Source organism: Spermophilus citellus, assembly GCF_964194105.1.
Source record: "Spermophilus citellus genome assembly, chromosome: 9".
NCBI lineage: Eukaryota > Metazoa > Chordata > Mammalia > Rodentia > Sciuridae > Spermophilus > Spermophilus citellus.
This window is the reverse complement of record NC_138191.1, coordinates 136,198,036-136,224,238: the sequence shown is the minus strand read 5'-3', so window position 1 is coordinate 136,224,238 and position 26,203 is coordinate 136,198,036. Positions and strand designations below refer to the sequence as shown.

At 59.1% G+C, this 26,203-nt stretch overlaps 2 long non-coding RNA genes across 4 annotated transcripts; both read right to left on the bottom strand.

Annotated features, from left to right (window-relative positions):
* Positions 1 to 294: 294 nt before the first annotated feature.
* On the bottom strand, positions 295 to 7,000 carry LOC308655663. The gene is made up of 3 exons (XR_014023501.1): positions 2,397 to 7,000; positions 741 to 2,238; positions 295 to 620 (listed from the first exon to the last, which is right to left on the bottom strand). It is a non-coding gene; the product is annotated as an uncharacterized lncRNA (long non-coding RNA).
* Positions 7,001 to 7,008: 8 nt separating this feature from the next.
* On the bottom strand, positions 7,009 to 11,955 carry LOC308655662. Of its 3 annotated transcripts, XR_014023498.1 has the most exons (5): positions 11,938 to 11,955; positions 9,445 to 11,703; positions 7,702 to 7,981; positions 7,510 to 7,596; positions 7,009 to 7,315 (listed from the first exon to the last, which is right to left on the bottom strand). It is a non-coding gene; the product is annotated as an uncharacterized lncRNA (long non-coding RNA). The 3 variants fall into 3 exon arrangements; XR_014023499.1 differs by lacking the exon at positions 11,938 to 11,955 and having other exon boundaries at positions 9,445 to 11,929; XR_014023500.1 differs by lacking the exons at positions 9,445 to 11,703; positions 11,938 to 11,955 and adding an exon at positions 8,327 to 8,340.
* Positions 11,956 to 26,203: the final 14,248 nt, after the last annotated feature.

Here is a 26,203-nt window from a genome sequence, read left to right as displayed (position 1 = left end):
CAGCACCCGTGCTGGTTGTCCCACTATAGGGACCGCTGGTGGCCCTTTCAGGAGCCAGGGGACGTGGGTGTCACACAGGGAACCCAAACTCTCCTCGCTCTCTGTTCTTTTTTAAAACAAAAATATCCACTGTGTCTCTATTTCTCACTCCCCGACATGGGAACCCTCCCCAGGGCCCGTCAGGAGGAGGGTAGAGAGGGCACCGTTACGCCAGGGAGGACCTGGGTGGCATGAGGACAGAGCTCACGGCACAGGTGGAGCTCGACGTGGTGGGGGACAGCAGCCAGGGCCAGAGGGTAGAACTCCTGGTTCCGTGACCCCCTGGAGCCGAGGAAAGAACTCTGTTTTGAGACATCAGTCTGCTGTGTGCGGGGTGGGGGGCAGGAGGGTCGTCAGGTGCCGGCACAGTCTGTATCCCAATGGGGCTCCCGGGTGCTCCTGCTCACCACGGGCGTCCCCTGGACTCGAGTTTCAGACCAAGTCGGAGGCAAAGGGACAGAGGCCGAGTGGCTGAGCACCTGGCAATGTGCAGGCCGGTGTCCCCAGCCACACCAAGGCACGGGCTTCGGGTGAAGCCAGTTCTCCTCCAAGGTCATTGTTCCGACAACTCTGTGCTGGTCCTGGGATTTGGAGGGGCAAGTGACAAGAGCATTCCAGGGACCCGGATGTGCTCCTGAGGGGTGCGGCTTGGACTTAGGCTTGGGATCAACCCATAAAACTGGGGCACAACCACAGCTCACTTCAGGGCGTTTGCCCTTTGGAAGCATTTCCTTGTCTTTGATCTGTCCCCCACCCCCAGGTGACACTGCAGGGCAGTCAGGACCAAGGACTTGGTTCTTGTTGAAGGAGCAGCCACCTGCAGCCCAGAGGCTAAGCAGCGCAGACCAGACCTGAGTAGTGACCAGGGACCTGTGGGACCAAACCCCAGGTTGGCAGGTCCCGGCTCCTTCTGTCTAATTAAAAGATAGATAAATAGAAAAGCAAGTGACCTAAAGAGCATCACTGTTCTGAGGCAGAACGTCGGCTTCGTGGTCAGCAGAACAATGAGCCCCAAATATCCACATCCTAAGCCTCAGAACCCGGGAGGGTGTCGGGCTCCACCACGGGGGCTTCAGGGTGCAAACGGAATTAAGGTCAGGAACCAGCTGACCTTGAACTGGCTGACCTTGAAGCAGCTGACCTTGAAATGGGGGACTGTGGATGACCAGGTGGGCCCAGTGGCCACAAGGCTCCCTGGAGATGGAAGGGGCAGGAGAGTCAGAACAGGAGATGGCAGCAGGACAGGCCACCACAGGCCTCCAAGGGAGGCAGCCGCCATGAGACAGGACCACGGGGGCCCACTGAAAAGGGCAGGTGACAGGTAGCCCTGGAGCTGCAGAAGGAGCCCCCGGTCAGCGCTCCAGACACTCCAGCCCACGGACCACTCTGGACCTCTGACCCCCAAGTCACGAGGCAGTGACTAAATCTGGGGTTTGCCACCTGAAGGGCTCCCTGACCTGTGTTCTCCCAGAGGCTCAGCTAATGGAGTATTACAGACCCAGACTCAGGAAGGGGACAGTGGCTTCTAGCAACCTCCTGTAGCAGGACGGGCCGCTGTGCGTCTGCTGGGCTGCTGTTTAAATTGAACGTACGCTTTTTAAAAATCCTATCTGCATGATCTCATCAGCGGCCGTTCCCTGGAACATTGTAAAGCAAACATTAATCAGGGCTCCAGTTGGTGCCGGGGCCTGCAGAGCCCTCAGCCGCGCCACAGGCCGACCCGACCTGGACTCCCGTTTGAAGAAAGTCGGCTGCAGCCAGCCCAGGTCTCCCAAGCAAAGGCCATGCTGCCCGGCGCCTTTGGCGGAGAACAGGACACCAAGAGCTGAAGGGCAATGGCCCAGGACACAAAGCCAGCCACTGATGGCCAAGAACCAGCCACCATGACCACAGTGTGGGGCACTCAGCCAAGTGACCACCTGCCCCTAGGCAACACACCCTCTAAGCCCACCACACCAAAGCCCTGCCACTCTGCCCAGCTCCAGAAGACATGCACATGGTCCAGTGGCCACAGGACGATGCAGTCACCTCAGCCAAGAGACACCACGAGCTGCACAGACTTAGGAATCAGGCGGCTGGAGGCTTCTCTGACCATCTGTTTCTTCATCTGTAGGAACTGCATGAGGTGACCAGCTTGGCCCATTTTGCCAGGACTTCCTTGCCCATGTCCACAGCCAGTTCTCTCGACAGGTCCCAGGCCTGCAAAACGACAGCCCAGATGGGACCGTGGAGCCTCCTCTTCCATGGTTCATCAGAGTTGCTTGTTTGTAGAAAAGAATTCAACCAGCGCCCAAGGGTCCGTCTCCAGGGTGGCCGGGGCACGTCCGTGGGACCTGGGGTGTTTCTGGAGTGCTCACCACCCAGGCTGTGCTCCTCCCATGCTGAAGGACAGTGGCAGCAGGCCGAGCTGCTGGGATGCGAGGACAGGAAGGGCATAGCACCTCCTCCTTGCTGCCCCCAGTCAGATGCAGTCCTGGGGCAGGACGCTGTGCAGAGGAGACCTCCAGGCTCGGAAGACTCCAGGGACAGCCGTGGGAGCAGGATAGGCCTGGTAGCTCTGTACCCTAGGCAATGTGACACATGTGCACAGTGGTGAGCCCAAAGCCAGAGCTGGGGACCCTTCACAGGAGTCCTGTCCCTGGATGTCCCTCCCCAAGTGGCCGGTGCTGTCACGCCTGCCTCACTCTCCCCTGTGAGCCTGACAGAACCCGGATCTTTAAATGCACAGCGACAGCAGGGGTAGGAGGGGGCTGCTTCCCTCCTCTGTCCTGCTCTCCGAGGGCCACCCGCAGCTCTCCCCCCCACCCCCTCCCACAGATGCAAAGTCCTGTGCCGTCTCAGCTGGGGTGACCCGCTGTCCCAGTTTGCCTGGAACCAGGGATCCTCCTGCCACGTGGGACTTTCAACATTGAAGCCTGGAAAATCCCCAGAAAACGGGGCAGTGGGTCACAGGAGGCTGGTCATTGGGTTCAGGGACCAACTTCACGTAGGTGTTCATGGAAGCACATCCAGGGGACACGGGTGCTCCTCCACCTGGAGCTGGGCGGGTCTGACCACTGACATCCCCACACGTTCCTTTCAACTGCGGCCAGCCTGGAGGCCCCACAGCCCCCAACAGAGCGCCCGAGGGCAGCTGGGTGGCCTTCCAGGAAGGTGGGCCACCTACAAGCCCAAGGGTCCCTGCAGGAGAGCAGAGCCGCATCCTCCTCGTCTCAAGGAAGCCTGAGTGTCCCGGGGAAGCGTCTCCCTGTGTCGAGCTCTTAGGGCTCAGGTAGGGGAAAATCAAATCCTGAACGTCCTCCTGCTGAGTAAATATCTTCTCTGTATTTTTTCTGAGTCAACACGGTACGTTTCTCCCAAGTTTGGAGAAATAATAATAATCATAACACAACCCTTTACCCTGGTCTGCCCCCTCCCGCGCCCCCCTGGGGTGGGAAATTGCTGGCGACCTCCGGCTCCCCGCCCACCTTGCTGCGCCACCTCATCCGCTGAGTTATTTTCATTGCATCTTATTTATTTTTAAAAGAGAGAAGCTGTCACCAGAAGGGTAATCGTCCTTGCGCGTCATCCCGTCTCGGATGGAGCTGAGCGGCCCTCACTTCATTAAGTGCACAGCCTCTACCTGAGAGATCAATTGCAGCCTGAATCGTGAGGACGGAAATCAATCCCAGACGCGCTTCGCAGCCGCCACTGCCACAGGTGCCTTCCAGCGAGGCCAGGGCAGACTCCTGAGGGCCCAGCCCCACACGTCCAGGGCCAGGAGAGTGGGCAGGTCATCCAGGGGCCAGAGGGACAGGGCTTGGGGCTTTTGTGAAGCTCCTCAGTGGAAGGCACACGAGAGAAGGAGCCTCCTGGCACCTTCAAGGAGAAGATGACGGGCACCGAGCACCATCTGCCCACTCGGATGTTAATCAAGCAACTACTACGTTCTAATCTCCAGGCCCTTCAAGGTAAACAACCCAGAGTCTGTTCCCTAGTTCTCTAGGGCTTTGGGGGCTCTTGGGGTGGTAGGGGACACAGACGTGTGGGCAGCTAACTTGACCTGAGTTGGTCTGGGAATTGCAGAGGGCCCCATGTATGAGGGGGAGGAAGGGCAACCAGAGCTGGGTCTTGAGGGACGGACGGGAGGTGGCCAGGGAACTTTTCCTTCCTCCTGGTGTCAGAAGGAAGAACCAGATCCCGGTTCTGTGATGCCTGGCACAGACCCGAGGGCCAGCATCCAGTTGCCTCTCTACAGTCCCCAAGGTCTCGATCCACTTCCCTGCCTTGGGGAGTCAGTGGGTCCAACCGGAAGGGAGCCCGGGAGTCCCTTTAACCCGGGTCCCTTCAATTTAGCTTTGAAACTGAGCCGAGGGCCTGGGCTCCTGCTTCCCCTCCTCTGGGGGCTGCTTGGTGAACCCCTTAAGTCAGAGGGCCCCAGCCCAGCCATCGCCTCTTCCCGTCTCTACCCTGTAGCCAAGGTCACTCGGTGCCTGGTGAGGCGCTGGGTGCGGGATGCAGCCTCAGGAGCCCCCTGCAGGCCCCTGCTTGGCAAGTGTGTGGGAAAGACACCCACCCACCCTGGGCCCTCCCTGGAGGTGGCCGAGGTCTGGAATGCTGGGTCAGGGTCCAGGGGGCGAGATGTTCCACAGGAACTGCTGATGCACAACAGGCCCGCGACGCCCCACCCAGCACCCCGCACCCCCTACTTCCCTGGTCCCCACGGCAACTGACAGGGAACGGCAGCAACGGTTTAGGGATAAAGAAACTGGCTTAGAAGAGTCCAGTAACTTTCTCAGAACTGCCCAGCACAGGAAGGTCAGGAAGTTCACAGTGGAGGTGGGCCTCCACGTGTCCAGTGGAGCCATGGGCATGTTGGGGACAAGGGACGGGGACCAACACTGGTGAGCCTCTATGATCTGGGCCAGGGGATAAGCACCCAAACCAGTCAAGCGGCTCCTCAGCCTCACACAGAGGAAGGGCCTCCTGTCTTAGGGTGAGTACCTGTGGCACCAGCCCCAGCATCACACAGCCACGCACCCCACACCCAACCAGGTTTTACTGGACTCCTTTGTAGCACTACCTATGCTCCAGGTCCCAGGGCCACAGCAGACCCACCTCCAATCTCTCTGAGACGCTGTCCGGGACCTATGCGGGCACCAGCCCAGAGCGTGGTTAATTAGCTTGATTAGCCATTCTGCAAACCGAGTGTGTATGGAGACATTGCAGCAGGCCGTGAAGCTAGATCTCTGTGCATGTACACACACAGGCATAGTCTACGAGACTTCGTTTCCAAGTAAAAGATAAATAAGGGAGAATGTAGCACTGGAAATAAAACACACAGCCCCGAGCCCAGCCCTCCTAAACGAGAATCTGCATTTTAACAAGATTCCAGGCGACCTGCATAGGCCGCGAAGACCAAGAGTGGCCCTGGCGGGGCAGCAGGGGGCTGCACACGGGTCTCTGTGCTTCCTGCTCTGGGGACGGCTCTTGACACCTCTCTGTTTAGTGGCCACTGGGCCAGACCTGGACCACCCAGGCACCCACTTGCAAAGCAGACACAGACCCAAGAAAGGGAAAGTGCAGATGAGGACAGCCGGTCAGGCGTGAGGATGGGCAGAGTGGGCAGAGGCCTCAGGGACCTCGCCCACTGAGAGTCTGCAATGCCAGGATTCAGGACCCTCTCCTGGGGCGACTTGAAGGGCTACTTTCAGCCAGCAGAAGGCTCCTCAGTCTGGCCAGCGCCTTGAGCCCTCACTGCACCCTCTCTGCTCCCCAGAGGCCAGGTGTGTGGACAGAGCGGGGTGGCCAGCAGGGTCGGGTGGGGCCGAGCTTGAACCTGGATCCTGTGTCCTGCTGTCCCTGGGAGCCCATGCCCTGCTCACTGGGCAGGGTGAGTCCTATGCTGTGAACTCACTCACGCTATCGAGAGGCAGAAAGAGGTCAGAATGAATAATGAGGAGTCGATAGCTGAATGCAGCACAGAGCGCTGTCCGAGCTTCGTGACCTTGTGACAAGGAGAGCCCGCCTCCTCCCCAGGCCCCGTGCTGCTCTGGGCTCCGCTTCCCCCCAAGGCCGGGTGCAGCGGGCCAGCAGAGCAGAGGCCGGGAGCCACACTGCTGGGCTTCGGTGTCCCCCTGAGCACCCTCCCTTCCGTCTCTCCTCCTCTCCGTGGGGAGGCCCCGTGACCTTCCTGGCCTCTTTCCCCGGCTGATGGCGGAGCTGTGTCTTCAGAGTCTCAGCCCTGCCGGAACAGATTACTGCAAATGACAAGACTGGAGTCCACACAGATTTATTATCTTACAGTTCTGGAGAGCAGAAATCCAAGGCAAGCCGGCAGACCCAAGGCTCGTGGGGCGGGGCTGGAATTCCTTTGCCTTTCGCAGCTTCTAGAGGCTGCTCGCACCAGCCCGTCCCCAGCCCCTGGACCTCAGCCCCATCCGCACATCTTCCCGGGCTGTGACCCTCCTGTGCCCCTCTTAGAAGGACCCTGGGGATACTTGGGCCCACAGGGTGATCCAGGGTGACCTCCCCACCTCAGGCTCCTGGACTTAACCCCACCTGCAGAGTCTCTGCCTGTGAGGTGACCAGCTCACAGGTGCCAGGGATGTGGGCGTCCAGTGGGGTCACGATTCAGCCCAGCACAGAAGAGCATGCGGACGAGGTGTCCCGCCCCCACTCGGCCTGCAGAGGGAGGTCCCGACTCCCTCCAGGGGTGGCGCACTCAGGGGCATAGCCTAGGCCGGGGGCCAGGGAGATCAACATGTCCCCCAGAGAGGGCCGTGGTCACTTCCTCCAACAGCCCACAGACGTGAAGTCAAATTCAGGAATACGTGAGACAGACAGGAAGCTGGGGGCACAGGCACCGTGGAGATCCCGGGGTGCGGGCCCGAGCAGGTGACCGGGGCCTTGGGGCCCACCGCACTCCTGGTTTCCTACTCTAGGGAACCCGTGGCGTCCTGCGGCAGGGGACATGGGTGCAGCCCAGTGGGCCACAGGGCCTGGGGTGAGCGCGCTGGGCTCTGCGGGATGGTGCCTTGGCCCGTGGCTGCGGCCCTGGAGACACACCCTGGGGCCTGTGCTGCTGTAGCAAGCGCAGCCTGGGCCGACCCACAGCGGAGGCGCCATTTTTGCAGGCCCGGCTCGGAGAACGGAGTCCTGGGTGCGTGGGCTTTAAGGAACAGAACCACCTTCTGGCTGCTTTTCCCCGTCTCTCTGGAGGCCAGCTGGCAAAGGAGGCAGAACTCAAGACCGCTGAAGTCACTGCGTTCTGCCGGTGCCAAAAGCCGGGACAAGGCTCCGCTTCAAGGGGTCAGGGTCCAGCACCGTGGGCAGGGACTGGTCAGCTGGCCAGAGCACCCCTCCCTCCCCCGCCGTCCCCGCTCTCCTCCCCTCCCCTTTCTCCCTCTCTCTCCCCTCATTTCCAATTGCCTTCAAGGCCAAGAGAAGCAGCTGTGAAATGCTGACCTTGAACCCTGAACTGGGGGGTACTTACCAGTCACCCCCAGCAGAGGGTCTCCCGGGGACCTGGGTCATTAGTCACGTAAATTCTGATCCTGGCTTTCGATTCCCAAGGCCCTGGATGTGGCCACACGGGCAGAAGGCGGGGTCTTGCTTGAGGCTGGCTGAGAGGTCACGAGCGAGCCCCTTCCTGTGACGAGGGGACAGGGGCCCACTGCTCACCAGGGGCTGCGCTGCCCACTGCACAGGGACCTTCTGTCTCTGGGCACAGAGGGAATGGCGTAGCCTGAGCCTGTGCCTTGGAATTCCCCTGGGAACGGCGGCTGTGGGAGGAGGAAGGTGACAGGAGGCTGGTGCAGTCGGACGCAGAACAGAGGGTTCCGGAAGCCAGGCGGGCGGCCGCGAAGGAAAAGCGCCAGGCAGACACCAGGGGGAGGAGACGGGAAGGGCAAGCTGCTCCTCAAGACTGAGAGAGGCCCAGCGCGTGCCCAGGTTAGACCAGCTTAAAGGGAAAGCACCGGGCTGAGCCGCTCGCCCCTGTGAGGAACAGGCCTGCAGAGGGCGCGTGGCCCGACCCCTGGGAAGCAAGAGCCAGGACGTGCTCCAGACGGCAGAGGGGTCAGAGACGGCCGCAGGAGGCAGTGACTGAGGCTCAGGGCCAGCAGAGTGACCGGCAGGAGGGAAGTGCCAAGCAGGCACCCTCCTGCGAGTCCTGGGGCAGCCAGGGTCCCGGCAGGGAAATTCAGCCCAAGGGCTCTAGGGGAGGACAGCGGAGGGAGGCGGTGTGGCAGGGTCTGGATCCTGGCTCTGTCGCCTAGTGCTGCGGGACCTCAGCCAAGTCACTTACCCTCTCTTGTCCTTGTTTCTCCACCTGCTGGACACAGGACAAGACTGATTAAGGACCCCACCAGTCAGTACGTGCAAAGCACACGGAAGACCCGTGCAGAGCCCAGGCCACACGCGTGTTAGCAGGGAGCCCCTGCAAGGGCGGGTCAGGCAGACAGGACACCCGAGACCAGGCCTGGGCACAGCGAGGTCGGGGTTAGACACCCGCTTTCCCAAGTCAGTGGGGTGACCAGGAAAACTGGTCTAAGTGGGAGGTCTTTCCCAAATGAGAGCCCGTTCTCGGTCCTGGACTCGGCACAGGGCAAAGCCAAAGCCAGGGAGACCCCCTCTGTCCTTGCCCAGCCCCAACAGGTGCTGAATCCTGGGACAGGACTTCACCTTGGATGACCACTTCAGGGCAGAAGCAGTGCTCCAGCACGGTTGGCCAAGCCTCCTGATGAGGCAGCCCCTGCTGACCCCTCCTGCTGAGCTCTGCTGCTGACCCCTCCTGCTGACCCCTCCTGCTGAGCTCTGCTGCTGAGCCCTCCTGCAGACCCCGCCTGATGGTCCCTCCTGAAGACCCCTCCTACAGACCCCTCCGGCAGACCCCACCTGCTGACCGCTCCTGCTGACGTCTGCTGCTGACCCCCTGTTCCGGTCAGCCTTTTCACTGCTGTGACTCAAGGACCGGAGCAGAACAACTGTAGAGGAGGAGAAGTTTCTTTGAGGGCTCACAGATTCAGAGGCCTGAGTCCATGGAAGGCTGGCTCCATTCCTCGGGGCTCGAGGTGAGGCTGAAGGTCACGGCAGAGTGTGTGGCCCCGGGAAGCAGCTGACATCAGGGTGATCAAGAAGCAGAGAGAGCCACAGACATGTACCCAAAGCCACGCCCCAGTCCCCACCTCCGCAGCCACACCCCACCACTCGGTTAATCCCATGGGGTGAACTCCGATCAGACTAAGGCTGTAACCCGACATGTCTCCTCCAAACTTTCCTGCATTGTCTCGCATGTGAGCTTCCAGGGGACACCTCACATCTAAACCATAACACCCCTCCTGCTGACCCTCCTGCTGACCCGCCTGCTGATGCTGCCTGTGGCCCCTGCGCCTCCCAGGCTGGCCACAGACACGGCTGGAGCACTAAGTGCCTGGTGACATGCTCAGACCTTACAGGAGCTGACTGGGGGACGCAGCCGGCCACAGGTGGAGATGTGATCCAGGACAGCAGCGAGGTCCTCAGCCAAGGAAATGGAGTGGACTCGGTTAACTCAGTCCAGGTCATTCTGCTCGACTCACGGTGGCAGTGTGTGATGCGGGTCACCTGTGATGATCCCGGCCCGACCTCGCCTGCCTTCAACACAGCCACTCACAGCCACCCACAGCTGCCAGCACCGCCCAACCCCCACCCTATTTTGTCATAAAATATCGGCTGTCTCGGGCGGTCACCTTGGAAGAGGCAGCTCTTGTGCCACTGTGAAGTTGAAACATCCCACGTTGAGCCCTCCCGTGGGCGCCGGCTCTACTCTCCCCCGATCACCAGCTGTCCTAGGAGGTTCCCACAGCAGGACAGGTCATCTGGGGCAAGTTGCCTCATGAAGGTCAAAGTCCAACCTTGAAGCCAAGCCCCGACTGACCAGTGGCTGATGTAAGGAAGGACTGCCACTGGGCGGTGGCCAGCCACAGTTCATCCTCAGGTTCTGGAAGCCAGAAGCCCCAAATCAGCCCCACTGGGCGGAAATCGAGGTATTGGCAGGGCCACACCCCTGAAGGCTCCAGGGCTCTCCCGCGCCCCCAGTGGCTGGTGGTTTGTACAGTTCCTGTGGCCACACGGCCCATCTCCATCTGTCCCGTGGCCACTCTGCCTGCCCCTCCTCCGTCTCCTGAGAACACTTGTGATGGTGTTTGGGGCTCACCTGTAATGTCCTCGTCTCAAGATCCTGCACTGTCCCCGTATGCAGCAGCCGAGTTCCGCGAGGCCACATCTAAGGCTCTGGGGTTGGGCGTGGTGCCTGTGGGCTCCATCGTTCAGCCCACTCCAGCTCCTGGATCAGTCCACGGTGCCTTCTGCCCCGTCCTCTCCCTGCTCTGGTGTGACCACAGACACCATGCAGAGGCCCCTGGCTGGGGGTGAGTGTGGACATCTGGGGCTGAGATCTGAGGAGGCTGTGTCCTCCGGGCTCCCTCCAGCCAGGGTTGGACAGTTCCCAGGGGCCTGCCTCTGGGCTCCCTGCTACAGGAGAGAGAGACAAATGCTGGCTTTGTTCAACCCACAGCTCAGTGGGGTGTCCTGTTCGACCCATGGCCAGGTGGCCAGGTGCCTAGAGAACAACAGGGGAAGAGGGCAGGACTAGCCCTCCCCCTCGCTGTCCTCAGAAGACTGCCCACCTGATCACCACTCTCTCTGGACTCAAGGCTGGAAGGACGACGTCATGCGGGCCTGCCAGTTACCCCGAGAGGAGGGGCCCTCCTGACGGGGGACACGCTGGGCCCTGCCAAGGCGTCTGCAGGGCCTGGGCCTGAAGCCTCCCGGTTCCCTGACTCAGCTGCTGGCTGACAGGGGACTCAGGCATGGGCACGTGCCACTGCTGCTTTGGACAGGCTCTGAGCCCCACGTGGCCTGGGACTCACGCATGATGTGACCACACTGTCCACCACACTGTCCCTATGACCACTCAGAGTTACGTCTTCAGAAAATGATCTGTTCTGAGGCCTCTCACCAAGCGGGTCTCGGATGAGCGCCTGACGCACACGGGACCCGCGTCCCCATCTGGCCTCGGCACGCTGGACCCTCCTTGGCCATCTCTCCTGGCCGTTCTCCTCCTCCCTCATCTGTGAGTGGCCCTTCCTGGTCCTTTATGAGGCAGAGGCTCTGCGGGGTTGGCTTCACAGGACCCGGGGGGTGGCTGGTGAGACGCATGGCCGGGGTACGCTGGCCTGCCACGTCACTCTCCCGGGCACCGACAGTGTACCTGGCTTGGGGTGTCCCGCCAAGGCTCCCCAGTAGCCCCAGGAGCGCTGGAGCCACCAGGCCCCTGTCACAGGAATCAGGCTGACACTGGTTAAGGGACCTGCTCCAGGTACAGCAGGCACGTGGCCCAGTGAAGACCTGAGCCCGGCGGTTGGGGTCAGGAGTGTCCACTGCTGTAGTGGTTGGGCTGATGTGGAGCCTGGGGGGCTGGGGAGTGACATGTGGGAACAATGTAATAGGGTGGACGATGGCGGCGGCACGTGATGCCAACCCGCATGCATAACAGACTCAAGTGACCTACTACCCAGAGAAGGACTCTGGAGTGTCCATCAAATCCCAGCCTACACACACACGGAGGAGCACACACACACACACACACTCACACACACACACTCACACACACTCACACATACACACACACTCACACACACACTCTCACACACTCACACACACACTCACAACACTCTCACACACACTCACGCCCACACACACACTCACACTCTCACACCCACTCACACCCACACATACTCACACACACTCTCACACACATACACTCACTCACACATACACACACTCACACACACACTCTCACACACACTCACACACACACTCACACTCACACACACACTCACACTCACACACACTCACACACAGTCACACACACACTCACAACACTCTCACACACACTCACGCCCACACACACACACTCACACTCTCACACCCACTCACACCCACACATACTCACACCCACACATACTCACACACACTCTCACACACATACACTCACACATACACACACTCTCACACACACTCACACACACACTCACACACACTCTCACACACACTCACACACGCTCACACACGCTCACACTCACACTCACACACACTCACACACTCACACCCACACACACTCACACTCACACACACTCACACACACACTCACGCCCACACACACTCACACACACACTCACACATACACACAAACTCTCACACACACACACTCACACACACTCACACTTACACACACACTCATGCCCACACACTCTCACACACACTCACTCACACACACGCTCACACTCACACTCACTCACACTCACACACACTCACACACACTCACACTCACACACACTCACACTCACACACACTCACGCCCACACTCACACTCTCACACACACACTCACACATACACACACACACTCTCACACACACTCACGCCCACACACTCACACACTCTCACACACACGCCCACACTCACTCACACACACACTCACTCACACACACTCACGCCCATACTCACTCACACTCACACACACTCACGCCCACACACACACACACTCACACACACTCTCACACACACTCACACTCACACATACTCACACTCACACATACTCACACACACTCTCACACACATACACTCACTCACACTTACACACACATACTCACACACTCACACCCCCACACTCTCACACACACTCACACACACACTCTCTCACACACACTCACACCCACACACTCTCACACACACACACAGTCTCACACACATACATTCACACATACACACACACTCACACTTACACACATACTCACACACACACACTCACACACACACTCACACTCACACACTCTCACACACACTCACACTCACACACACAGTCACACACACACTCACACACTCTCACACACACTCACACACAGTCTCACACACATACATTCACACATACACATACACTCACAAACACACACTCACACACACATACTCACACACACTCACACACACCCCCACACACTCACACACACCCACACACACTCTCACACACACACTCACATTCACACTCACACTCACACACACATGGGAACACCCGAGATGCAGGCAGAGACGAGTTGATGATATTCTAGTCCCTCTCTCCTCTTCCATGATTCACACTCCTTCCAGCCTCGTTAGCACGACTGGGTCGCCCTGGCTCAGGTCAGCACCACGGTTTGTGTATATTTGATATTTAGAAATGATTTGGATTTTCCCCTTCCGCTGGTCACTGCAACCAGGAGTGGACGGCCGTCCTCAGCACGTCAATTACCGCTTCCTTAGAGCAGCTTCCACAAGTGGAAACGACAAGCAAGCGAGTTTGTGGGTTTTTAAAGTGGATTTGTGTTTGTTGGACCAAATTATCTTCCAAAGGATCTGCCGGCTCCCTCCCCGCGGCATCCGCACTGTTTCCTCTCTGGTGGCAGCTGAGATTTCTCTCTTTGCATCGCGGTCACCAAACATGAGGTGGAATGTGTCCTCGGGCATGGGGTTGTTTTTATTTATCCTGCCTCTCAACGACTGGCTTTCCCATCTGTCTCGAGTCTTTCGCCATCTAGAAGATTCCAAGCCCCAGGCTTCGAGGGCTGCCTCTTCCGAGGCTCGGCCTCTCTTCCGGGCCTCCCATTGGGTGGGTGACTTCAGGATGGTGCCTGGGTCGCATTCCAGGTGCTGTCCCCTGTCCCGCTGCTCCTGCTCGGCTCTTGCCTTGCTGTGTTCCTGCTTCACCCCCCCCCCGGGTCCCCCACTGTCTTTTCTTCCTCATGTCATGTTCCTGGTTTACGGTGCTCTTCTTCCCTTTATCTCCTGAAATACTTTAAACACACTGGCTTTAACTCCCTTTGAAGTCGGCCTATTTTCTGGGCTTCCCGGTGTGTAATTTATCCCTTCATTACCCTGTTCTCTCCTGCGCAGGCCTGAGCTCCGCTCCCGCTGCAGCAGGGACACCCTGCCCGGCCCCCCTCAGGACCAGCCCGTCCACCCTGGGGACCCCAGGGACAACTTTTACTGCCCTCAGGGACCGCTCTCCTCTCAGTTTTGGGCACTTGAGGTGTTCACATGTGCAGCGGAGCCTGTGAGTGTGCACACGTGTGATGGAGTCAAATGGGGCAGGAGAGGTGGAGGACACCTGGCCCGGTCCATGTCCTGCAGCCACCTCCTCCAAGGAAAATTGAGGGGATGCTGACAGGTATCTGCCCCTTTTGGCCACCAGGACCCCCTGGGCCGTGGGCTTCCTTGGCTCTGCACCCCACCCCTCAGCTGTTCCCTGTCAGGACAGGGCTCCTGCTCCACCCCAAGCCGCTGAAACCACCTCCCTCACCCCAGCCTGAGGCCACGGTCCTTCTGCTATGAACAGCACCCCATTAGCCTGCCGCAGGCCACGGGTCCCAGTGGCCTACGCCTCGGCAGTTGAAGCGCTCTTGAGGGTTCCACCCTTAACCAAGCACAGGGCCAGCCTCCTGCAGAGAGCCCTCTTCTGCACCCTAGTGGACAGCCAGGAGCCTCCTGGTCCCCCCAGGAAGCACACAGCGTGCTGTTGTGGGTTGAACTGTGTCCCCAAATATTAGGGTGACGTCCCAGCCTCCAGACCCTGCAAAGGTGTCCTCACCTGGAAATCAGGTCTTTGCAGGTGAAGTCCTGTTAGGCTGAGACGTCCACCCAAGAGGACGGGCCTCCCTCCAGCATGACCACAGTCCTCGGGAGAGGAGGACACGAGACACAGGGCAGGCGCACAGGGAGAGGCCACGTGCAGGTGTGGACAGAGTGGAGGCCAGCCTCCCCAGCCACACAGCGCGAGGACTGCTCCAAGCCACCTGCAGGCCCTGAGACTGGAGCAGGGCTCCTCGGAGCTCCGGAGGCTCCACCTGCACACACCTGGAGGCGGACTTCTGACCCCAGAACCAGGAGGGAAACATGTCCATTGTTTCATGCACCAGTTTGGGGTGCTTTGTCAGGAACCCCCTCACCGGGAGGCCACCGGGTTTGATCCCAGCCCTGCTGTGCTCAGGTGCCTGACTGAACACCTCCCGAGCTGTCTGCAGAGACGCTGCTTCAGGAAGAACGGGATGAGGCAAGTCTTAAACACACAGTACCTGAACCAGGTTGGGCAAGTCGGCCGTGAAAGACGGGAAATAAATCACTTGAACCTGGAAGGACTCTAACTCGGATGGTTTTATGTATGACTTCAACTTTCCAGTCCACCTCCAAGAAACCAGACCAGAAATCCAAGACTAAGTAATAAAGGTGTGGTTTAGGAGGGGAGTCAGCATTGTAAGAGCAGGGCCTGGGGTCTAACAGAACGGTTTGTCCCTCACTCTACAGTGACAAGGTAACATGACCACGACGTGTTTCATCTTAAAATGAAATCATTTATGGACCTGTGTCACGTTATGGTATGAATACGAGGGGCCCCCGAACGCTCATGTGTGAGTCGTGCAAACGCGGTCAGAGGTCAAATGATCAGATCACAAGAACTGGCCCGGTCAGTGAGTGATCCCCTGGGTGGAGGTCCAGGTGGTGACTGTTGACAGGCAGGGTGGGACTGAAGAAGGTGGGTCACTGGGGGGGTGACATTGGGGTTTACATTTCGTCCCTGCTGCCTGGTGCCAGGTTCTGAGCTGCTTTCCCGCATCCTGCCCCCCACCAGCCTCATCTTGGGCCCAGAGCCACGGGCGGCCCTACCGTCGACTGAGCCTCTGAAACTCCAGGTTTCAGACCTCTCCTCCTCTAAGTTGTTTTGTTGGGTCTCGTGGTCCCAGTGACGGAAAGCAGCCAGCATCTACAGCCACTTAGTGGTTTCCATGTTCCCAGTGTCCACTTAGCCGGTGAGGCCTGGCAGGGGTCCGCGGCACCTCCCTCTTCCCCGAAGGCTGGCCGCGCTTTGAGCAAACGGAAGAGCAGGGAGCACCTCAGAGCTTCAGGTCTGTGTTCGGCCATCGTCCACCCCGTTCACACGCCCTCCAGTCCCACGTCCTCCGACCAGGCCCTTGGTCTGCTGTTTGGCTGGATCCTAGGCACTCTTCAGAAGGGTCCGGGAATCTGTGGAGTTCCACAAGATCCCACAGGTCCTGTCTCTGACTCTCGCTCAACAGGAGGAATGCGTTCTAACCATCACAGACTGAAAGTCTGGCGGAGTCGGGGCTAGAACCCGGGCACCTCGCTGTAGTGCCCTCCCGCCTGTGGGTCAGGTCCTCCCTGCCACCCCTGGTCAGCTGCTCTGTCCTCGGTCTCATGGCCACCAGCCAGGCCAGGCGGGCTTCTGGTCAACGCGACTCTTGCCCTGCACACACGCCCCGTGCTCCCCTTGGTCACCCCTCTGTGTGAGCAGCTTTGACCTCATTGTCCCCACTAACTGCAGAACCCTTACCCCAGGCAGTGACCCAGCAGGTGGCAGCCAGCACTCCCCCGGCTGTGTGTGTCCAAGTTCCAAGTAAATAAGCCATTTGTCCCCAGGCTGATTTTTATCAAAGCCCGTCTGTCTTCCAAATTAGGACTGAGTCATTTATAAAGTGTGCAAGTGTTTGGGTTTTAGCAGCAAACATCCATCCATTTAGAATAAATGATTAAAAGGCACTAATTAAATTCCTCAGATGAGGGATGCCAAGGCCCTGAGAACGGCTCGGTCTGTGGCTCCCGGCTGGCCCCACGGCCACATCACCTGAGGAGGGCACTGGCGTGGGAGAGAGGGCTGCTGTCCAGGGCCTGCGCTCGTGGGGGACGGGAGGGCGGTGCTCAAGCCCCCTCCCCAGGGCTGCGAGAGCCTCTTACCTCGGGTGGTCTCACCCCGCAAACCCTTGGGAGCAGAAGGACCCTCCTGGCCCCCAGGACCTGAGGCAGCGGGCATTTCTTCAAAGCGGCACACACAGCCCTGCAGCCTGGCCCGTGTTGGACTCTATGCAGAGGTCGTAAGACTGTCGTGGCTCCTGTCTTGGACGGGAGGGGAGAGAAGACCGCAAACAGGCCAACCCGCCAGCAGACACAGAGACCCTCCCGGGTTCCACTCCTTTGCTGGCCAGGAGGTGCCAACACGGGCATTTTACTCTTCTTCCTCCAGCCCATGTCCACCCTCTCATCAGGGAACCCGTGCTGGGGGCCACAAAGGGTTTCCCAGGACCTCAGGCCCCTCCAACCCTCTGCTGCCCCTGAGGGCCCTTGTCAACCCTGGGTCCGTCGTCCCTCCCTGAGTGGGAGTCTCCCAGAGGCCACGGCCACAGGAACAACACAGCTTCCCGTGAGCTCCCCCAGCCTCCCGCCTCTGGCCTGCCCACCCCCAGGGCTCTGCCTTGGCTCGTGTTCCTGCCACCCTGAGGGTCCCCAACCCTCCTCTGCCTGGCAGAGCCCACACACGCGTCAGGCTCTGCCCTGCCACAGGGCTCCTGGCCACCAGGATCCCGGCCACAGGGCAGCGCCCCGCCTCATGCTCTGGGCTGTCAGACCCACCTGTTGAAGGTCTTCCTGACCAGGTGACAGGCCTCGTTTGTCCCACCCCCAGCCCTGCGTGCCACCTCAGGGGACACGGGAGGAAGGAGCTAATAACAGACCAATCGGTGGATGGTGCCTCCAGGACCCGCCTCGGGCCACACCCTCTGATGTGCAGGTGACAAGGATGGGCAGCAGCAGCGGGAGAAGAGGGCCCCTGGGGGTCTCCCTTGGAAGCAGTCACCGGGTCCTGTCACCTCAGGAAGACCCAGCACACTCAGGGCTCAGTAGTGTCACCCTGAGAAAAGCTGGGGCAGGAGGACGTGGCCGGCTGGCGGCCGCTGGACACTGGCAATTCCCAGCAGCTGCAGTGGCCACCCACTGCGTCTAGCCTGTCCTCCCCTGGGTTGTCACAGCTTGTCAGATGGCTCCCAGGAAGCCCACTCGGGCGACCCGCTCCCCCATCTCCAGGAGCTGATCTGGGGACACTCTTGCAGGAACAATGTTCAGAGCTGTGTACTCGTGGACTTGACCCCAATTAATATGACTGGACAGTAGTGGTATTGTCACCGAGCCCCTCCTCTGTGTTGTGTTGCTGGGCCCCTGTCCATCGCACACAGAGGGAGCCCACCGGGGGATGTGAGCCATCTGAGGGGCTGAGGGGGCCACGTCCAGAGCTGGTGCCCAGCCCCCTGCCCCCGGCCGCTCCTCACCAGGGCCCTGGAGGACGGGAGCCCCACCTACCTTTCAGCCACAGGGAAGCTCAGCTTGATTGGGTCACCCGCTCGGGTCAGAGGGCTGGGGTCAAGCCCAGGACGGTCAGAGTCCTGCGTGTTTGGTGGGCACAAGGGTTTGATTTCAAGACGTCACCAGACACTGGACGGCCTCAGGCCTGAGCCCCCCCCCCCAGCTTCAGGCTCTCAGCTCAGAGCTCGGGCTCCTTATGAGCACAGGAGCTAGGACAGGACTGTCCTTCAGTGGGGACACTAATGGGACCTGACAGCCTTCGCAGCCGCACCCCAGAACCCCAGTGGGAAGCTCTGGGGCCTCACTTGGCCTCCCTGAGGAGCGCGGCCTTACAGACGGCTCTGCCCACACACTTACTGATTCTCCCCCTGAGGGTGGGTCCCAGGCGGGCAATGGGCAGCCTGGGGGGGCCTGGGAGATCGCAGGAGGTCCACGGCGGGCCCACACCTGCTCTCTCCTGCTCCCAGAACCCCAGAAACCATCTCCGTGGAGTTTGAGTTAAGGACGGGCCTGAAGCCCTGGGGCTGATTCTGATGGAGGAGTCTCAGCCCCAGGAAGACATAGGGCGGGGAGAATGGGGGGAGAAGTGGGGTGACCTGAGCTCATCTGGGTCCTGGGCTCACGGAGGCCAAGACAGGCAGACAGGCCGCCCCAGGGCTGTTCCAGGCCCTTTCAAAGAATGAAACCAAGAGTGACCTAGAGTCGTGGCCACAGAGCGGGTGCTGGTAGCATGGCCCCTTACCAGCCATGTCCCCACAAGCTTCTGCAAGTCACTGGGCCTCAGCTTCTCCCCCTCTGTGGTGTTAGCACCCACTCCCTCTCCAGGGTCAAAGGGGAGGCTGCCGAAATGCCTGAGACTAGGGCCAGGCACCCTCCGTGAAGGTTGCTCATCACAGTGTTCTACGTGCCCAGGCCACCCATGGCCAGGTGCCCTCCAAAGAATCACTTAGGTTTCTGGCTTAGGTTGTGGGTGCAAGCCAGGTGTGGTGGCGCACTCCGGTCATTCCAGGAGCTTGGAGGCTAACGCCAGCCTGGGCACCTTAGCAAGACCCTGCTTCAAACCGAAACAGAAAATAAAACCATGACCCGAGGTGTAGCTCAGTGGTAAGGCACCCCTGGGTTCAATCCCCAGGGCAAAAACAAGACAAAAAATTTTGGTGCGAACCCAACTTCCGCTCCTTCTGGGCTGGAAGGGCCATCTAGGTGTCCAGATAGAGCGGGCAGGAGTCCAGCCGGGGCCACGGTGGTGCTCGCGAGGCAGGGCAGCTCTCGCCGCGGGGACAGAGGCTGGCAAAGTTGGCCTTCCCTGGGCCACTCTGCACAGGAGGTGGGTGCTGTCCTCATCTAGGGGGTGACAGATGGGGAACTGAAGCTCGGGGAAGTACGTCACTTTCCAGGCCTGCGGCACCCATGAGGACTTGAGCCAGCACTTGAAAGTGGACCAGCTGCCCTTCACCTCGCGGCTCTTTGCTAGGCCTCTCTACCACAGCTCCACGGACCCTGGGGACAGGTCATACTTAATCCTGGGGGCCATTCTGTGCAAGCACCATGTCAGCAGCATTCTGACCTCTACTAGTAGATGCCCCCGGCTGTGACCACCAAAACCTGTCTGCATTTAAAGCACACCATCAGAGGTTTAGGTCAACCATTAGCACAGTCAATGGCCCAACACTATTACGCCCCCAGGGAACTGAGTGGGAGGGGAGGAGGAAGAAGCACCCACCCCAAATCCCACACAGTGTCCCTGCCCCAACCACTCACCATCCCAGGTCCTAATGCTGGTGACCACTGTCCCTGGGTAACAGTGGCCCACTTTATGCTTTGAATACAACCCTCGCTGCTCTGCCACTGCGGCTTGCTTTTGAAGTGGCCACGTTTCTGTCCCTCTTCTCCCCTTCCCCCTACCTAATCTCAGGGGAACAGGATGGCCTTTCTTCCCCATCCCAGGCAGAGTTACCTGTCCTGAGTACACACCCGCCATAGGAGCAAAGTAATCCAGACCTTGGGGGTGGTACCAGAAGATCTCAGAAAAGGCCATCTCCCAGATTAACAAGTGGATCACAACTCCAGACAGAGAACCCACCCGGGGATTGCAGCCTTCGAGCCTCCTCTTTAAAAGCCCCTGCTGATGGGCGGAATCACAGCCTCCGGGACGGGAGTCCCCTGGTTCCTCCTTTGCTAGCAATACAATAAACCTTGTTTTTTCCTTTTTCCCAAAATCATGTCCTCATTATTGGGTTGGCGTCGGGTCACGTCTGCAGCCCCGGCTCTGAAGGGACAGAGAGGAGACTCTCCACCGCCCGCCAAGGGAAACGTCCAAGAACTCGGAAGAGCCCGAGGCTCCTTGTCCACCCTGGGAGCCAAGTCCTCATTTACTCCAGGATGTGGGATTCCCGAATGCTCAGGTAGGAAGTAATCATTCAAAACATGTAAATTAAGTTACCCCAGGAGCTTAATAGATCAGCCATCGACTTCTCCCTCCTGTTGGATCTTAACCTTCCACGGAAATTAATCACCAAATGGCTCAAAACAACCACCAAGGATGAGCATGTTCTGTTCGCAGTGTGGGGAGAGAGTCCGGCCAGCCCTGGACGGGGAAGGGCCTCCCCATCTGCACTCCCCTCACCCCTCCCTGAAGCCCCCTGCCCGCCTGCCTCTTCCTTCACAGCCACTACCCGGAGTAGGCAGGAAGCTCTGCCATTTACCAGAGCCAGCCCCTACCGCTGGAGGGACAGGTCAGCCACACAGTGCTAGAGAAAGGGCTCTGCCCCAGGGAGAGGGGGAGGAGGGCAGGTTCTGCCCTCAGGGTCAGCTGCCAGGGCAAAGACCTTCCCACAGCCCTTCTTTTGTACATCCACATCCAGAGCACTTATTGAGCACCTACGATCTGCATTGGTGCTCAGGACATGGAAGCCAGCAAGGTCCAGTCACTGCCCTTAGATGAGGCCCGGTCCCGTGGACACGCACTAACACCTGGTCCCAGGAGGTGCACCTGCTCCTGGGAGAGCAGGAGAGCCCCTGGAGAATGGGCCCCTTGGCTTTGTCTGAGGCGTGAGCTGATGTTCGCCATGGAAGACTGCTCGGAGGAAAGGTCCAGGCCAGTTCAAAGGCAGGACGGTCCCTGGGCCAGCAGGACCCTGGTTCAAGGACGGAGCAAGCCACTCCCCAGCACCTGCCACCCAGACCCAGAACTCTGCCTTTGCAGCAGTTATGCTCAGGAGCAGCTATTGCTGCTGCGGCGGCTGCTGCGGGGGCTGCTGCGGCTGCTGCAGGTTCCCCGAGGGGCAAGGCCAGAGGCCGGAGGCTGGGCTGAAGAGCATCCATTCTGCCCTTGGTGTCCACGGGTTCTGCATCTACAGATGCAGCCCACCGCGGAGGGACAATGTTCTGAGAAAACATTGAGTCACACTGAACCTGGGGAGAGTTTTCCTTATTATTCTCTAAACAACACAGAATAACAACTATTTACTCAGCATGTGCTTTCCCTAGGCATTATACGGAACCTAGAGATGACTTCAATTGCCCGAGCATTTGTGACCATGTGCACTCTTCTGTAAGGGGCCTGAGCATCCATGGGCACCTGTAGACGCTGGGTGAGCAGTGGGGGTGCAGAGGGGAAGGGGAGTGAACCCAGGACAAGGCAGACTCCTTCTTCTTCCGGTCAGAGTCGTTGGGGTTGATGGTTGACCTTGGCCTGAGGCTCTCACCGGCTATCCCCAGGGCCGACTCTTCACCACTGACCTTTTGCATGGCCCCCCTGTGAGTCCACTCTTGGTTCTGAATTGGAGTCCTGTGGCTGTGAAGTGCAACCCAATGCCAGGCCCACAGAGGACGTGGATCAGTGGCCACACAAGGACTTGCCATCAGCTCGTCAGGGGCATGAGGGTTTTACTTTGGAGACTCAAGGGTGGCACTGGGACCCACATGACAAGCTCAGGCTCACCTCTGTGCCATGTGTCTTCCAGCACAGGCCCGGGCTGTGCTCCGGCACCTGTCCAGCCGGCCGGCCACCAGGCAGGGCTTGCACCAAGCTCCAGCTGCAGTTGTGGATGCCACAAGCCTCAGAACTGAGGGCAGCAGGCAGAGGACAGGGCACATTTAGCCTTTCTCCAGGACAGGCCTAGGGTGACCTTCAGGCCCAGGGGCCAGGTAAAAGCACCGCCTGCAGGCCCTCTTCTTCCTGCAGCCTGGGACAGGCTGCCAAGGGGACCCTGCAGCAGGACAGCAGGAGCGGTGCCTCCAGCTGCTTCTCCTGGCAGGCTCGCGGAGAGCCGGGCGATGCCAATTTGTGGCAGACGTCTGAAGAAGCTATTTCTAAAACAGCAATTACCAGAAAGGGGAACAAATTACTACTTCCTTCAGAGACTTTCACACATGGAGAATCAGGGCCCTACAAAGTAATCAGGGCAATGTGTTTGCAAAACGGCATTATTTATATTGAAATATTTCACAGAGAAAGGTCAGGAACAGAAATTGAAGGTTAGCAGGGAATAAAACACCAGGGTCACTGTATCCCTGCAAAGCCTGCAAGGGCCTTGATTACCCCGCATTAGGCACATTTGAAGACTATTACATCAACCTCGGCTGGTATCCAACATCAGATTTCTAGGAAAAATGAGCTCAGTTGTCCAAATCCAGTGGCAGAAGTGCAGAGCAGGCTGAGAGGCCCGAGCTGCAGCCCATGGAGGACCAGGCCCCACCCAGAGAAGCCACCCGTGGTGTAGGCCTGGAGGACCGCCCACTGGAGACCCAGTCCATTCTTAGACACTTTTTGACCATCATGTTTGGTTGCCAAGCAACCAACCAGAACCTCTGGAGTTCCACCCAGGATCACTGGGAATTAGTGGCTGACTTGGCCCAGGACTGGGTGAGGAGGGAAGTGGCCATCGAGCAATCTGGATTGAGAACTTGCAGCAGGACATCAGCAGGTGGCCTCTCCAAGAGGCAGGAGGAAGCAGCACCCCTTCCCTGTCCTCCTCCTTGCCCACCAGCCCCAGAGGCTCAGGGCCTCCTTTCCCCTCCAGCTCTCCATTCACCACTATCCATCTCTCTATCCATCACCATGCACCATCACCCACACTCCATCCGTCCACCACCATCCGTCTACCCCTCCACCACACACACTTGCTCCATCTGCCCATCCATCATCTGCCCTTCCAGCATCCTTCCACATCCACCCACCTGCCCTCCATCACAGACTACAAAGGTACAGTCACTAAGCATTCCAGATGGCAACGGCAAGGCGTTGAAGGGAGTGTGGGTCCTCCCCAGGCAGGGGCCGCCACGCTAAGGCGGGAGACTCACACACACACTCACACTCACACGGACTCACACTACATCCACGCAGCGTCAGGCTGACTGAGGGCTCTGGCTGCCTCACTGGGTCTGGGTACAACAGGGTGGCAAACACAGAACAGCAGGGCCAACGGGAGAGGAGTCCCGCAGAGCCCGCATTTCCATTTCTGACACCTCCAGACGCGACCTGGAGCCAGGCAAGCGTGTTTGGACAGGGCCAAGTGCCTCCAGCGTCCTGTTAGGCCCAAGGAGGCAAATTGAGTGGTGCTGCCCGTTGTGTCTGCTGTCAGCCTTTCCAGCTATTTTTAAAAACCTTTCAGGCCCTGGAATCCCTTCGCCTCTGCGATCTGCAGAAGAAATCTCTTTCAGCAGGGCCAGGCCCCCGAACCTCACAAACACCCAGGCAGGAGGGTGTCCTCGCGCCTCTGCCTTCGCGTTCAGGTGTAGGCAGAGCAAGGAGGCAGCATCCCAGGCTGCACATCCACAGGAAGCCACATGATGCATTGTTGTGGACCACGTCCCTTCCACAGTGGTGGACGGAATGTGCAGGGCCAGGCCGAGCTGGGCTCCTCGAGGGAGCCGGCTCAGGCCGGGCTGCGCCCTCCCAAGAGTGCTGGGAAAGGGATTGTTCTCACCCTTCAGGTTGGGGTGCAACGGCTGGAAAGAGCCACAGGAAGTTCTGAGCTGAGGCCGGGTGGCGGGGTACGGGGGAGGACCGCAGCCTCAAAGTCACAGCAGCTGCCAAGGACACCAGCACCAGGGCGAGCCCCCAGCCCCACCCAGCACACGGCCCCTGGATGACTTTCAGAGCAGCAAGCCAGGAGGCTGGCATGTTCTGAAGATGCCTAATAAAGCAATTGGCCCACAAGCCCATCTGGCCCCGAGCAAAGTCCCAAATGCAGAACTGTGACCAGCCTTGCCAGACCTGCTTAATGCAAAATTGGTAATGTCATTTACGAGCCTCTCCAACGCAGGCTTATGAATAAAAGAACGATGTTGGAAAACAAGCCCCGCCGATTTCTATGCATTGCAAACAGCTCCCAGCAGATCCTTCACGCACCCCTGGCTCCGCCCTTCAGCCGGCCAAGGGCTCTCTGCTCACACAGACATAGCTCCTCCAGTGCGCGGCGCTGGAAAGGCTCCCAGGTGCCAGGAGGCAGGAGGCTTGACCTCCCAAGCACTGCAGCCCCCTCCCGCCATGCTGGGGCAACACACCAGCGCCTCTGCCCAACCCCCAGCCACACCACTGCCATCGCTGCCCATCTTCCGCCTCTACTGTCCCACTAAATCAGCCGTCTGCAGACCCGTGTCCTTCCTCGGGGACGGGGTGGGGGGCGGAGACAGGGGGTCTGCAGCAGGGACCCCTCCATCCCTATGTCTGCACAGGACCCTGCTCCAGGGCCGGCCTCCAGCAGGTCTCCCAAAGGTTTTCTGCAGCACATTAAAGAAAGAACAAAGGGAAAAGGAGGAGAAGCCGACTCTGGGGATTCAGAGTGAGAAGAATCCAAGGGAGAGAGGTTTTCAAAGGCTGCCATCCACTGCCAGCACCCAGGCAGAGGTCGGAACAGACAGGGTCCTGGGCCAGCAGGACTGAGCACTCAGAGCTGCTGGACAGGCAGAATCTGGGCAGAGACACCCTGCAAGCCCTGCAGTAGAAACGCATGAAGGACCACAGTGAAAGTCCTCCAACCACCGGGGGCCTTCCCACACCCCAGCTGCCCCACCCAGGCTGGGAGGCAGGAGCAATGGCCGGCGCCCCTCCCCTCCTCCCCTCCACCACCCCAGGTCTCCTGCGTCATGGCCTCTCCTGGGCACGCGCTGGTCTATGGAGGATGACCCTCAAGCTTCCCCTGGAAACAAGGGCACTGGCTCCATTGAGTTTCTGGGTTCTCTTAGCTCCAGCCCTGGAGGTTGACCCGTCTTATGTACAAGGGTACACAGTAACAGACATTTATCACCACTGGGGGACGCAGGTCACATCAGGAGACGGTCCATGAATACTGGACTACTGGACAGTTTATGCCTGGATCCCGTCTTTTCTGCTATACAGCTCTTCAGAGAGACCGTCAGCCACCCTGGGTCCTTGCTGCCCGGGCCCAGCAGCAGCCACCCCGTTCCGTAAGATGGGCTCTCTAAAGGGCTTTGGGAAGGAGGCCAGGGTCCCCAGACGGCAGCCCTGTGAGAGCGCTGGTCCAACAAAGTGACCCCACAGTTCCAGGACTCCCAACCCGGGCTGCTCCCTGCCACAGAAGCCGACGTGTTTCCTGACCCCTGAGGTTCTTCTCGGTTCTTTGAACTTCTCCTTGAAGGACCAAAGTGTCTGTGCGTGTGGCAGGCTGGGCACCAGAAAGTCCACGTACAAGCAGACTCCCTGAAAGCCATGTCTGCAACTTTTAATGGTATTAATCTGTCACGGGGAGCCAGGGGGGGGAAACCTCGTCTGTATCCTAACTGTAATAACTACATATTGAGCAGCCAGAGACGTGATTTATTAACAATGAGATTTCACAAGTAAGCCACTATTGACAAATGGCCGCAATTTTAGGCACCCCAGATCAATACCCTTTAATCGAGTCAAATCTCAACAAATTAAATTAAAGCAAGATTCCAAAATAGCCCCAAACGAAACAAGTGTGAAGTCCCCCCCACATGGAGGCTGACATGAAGTCA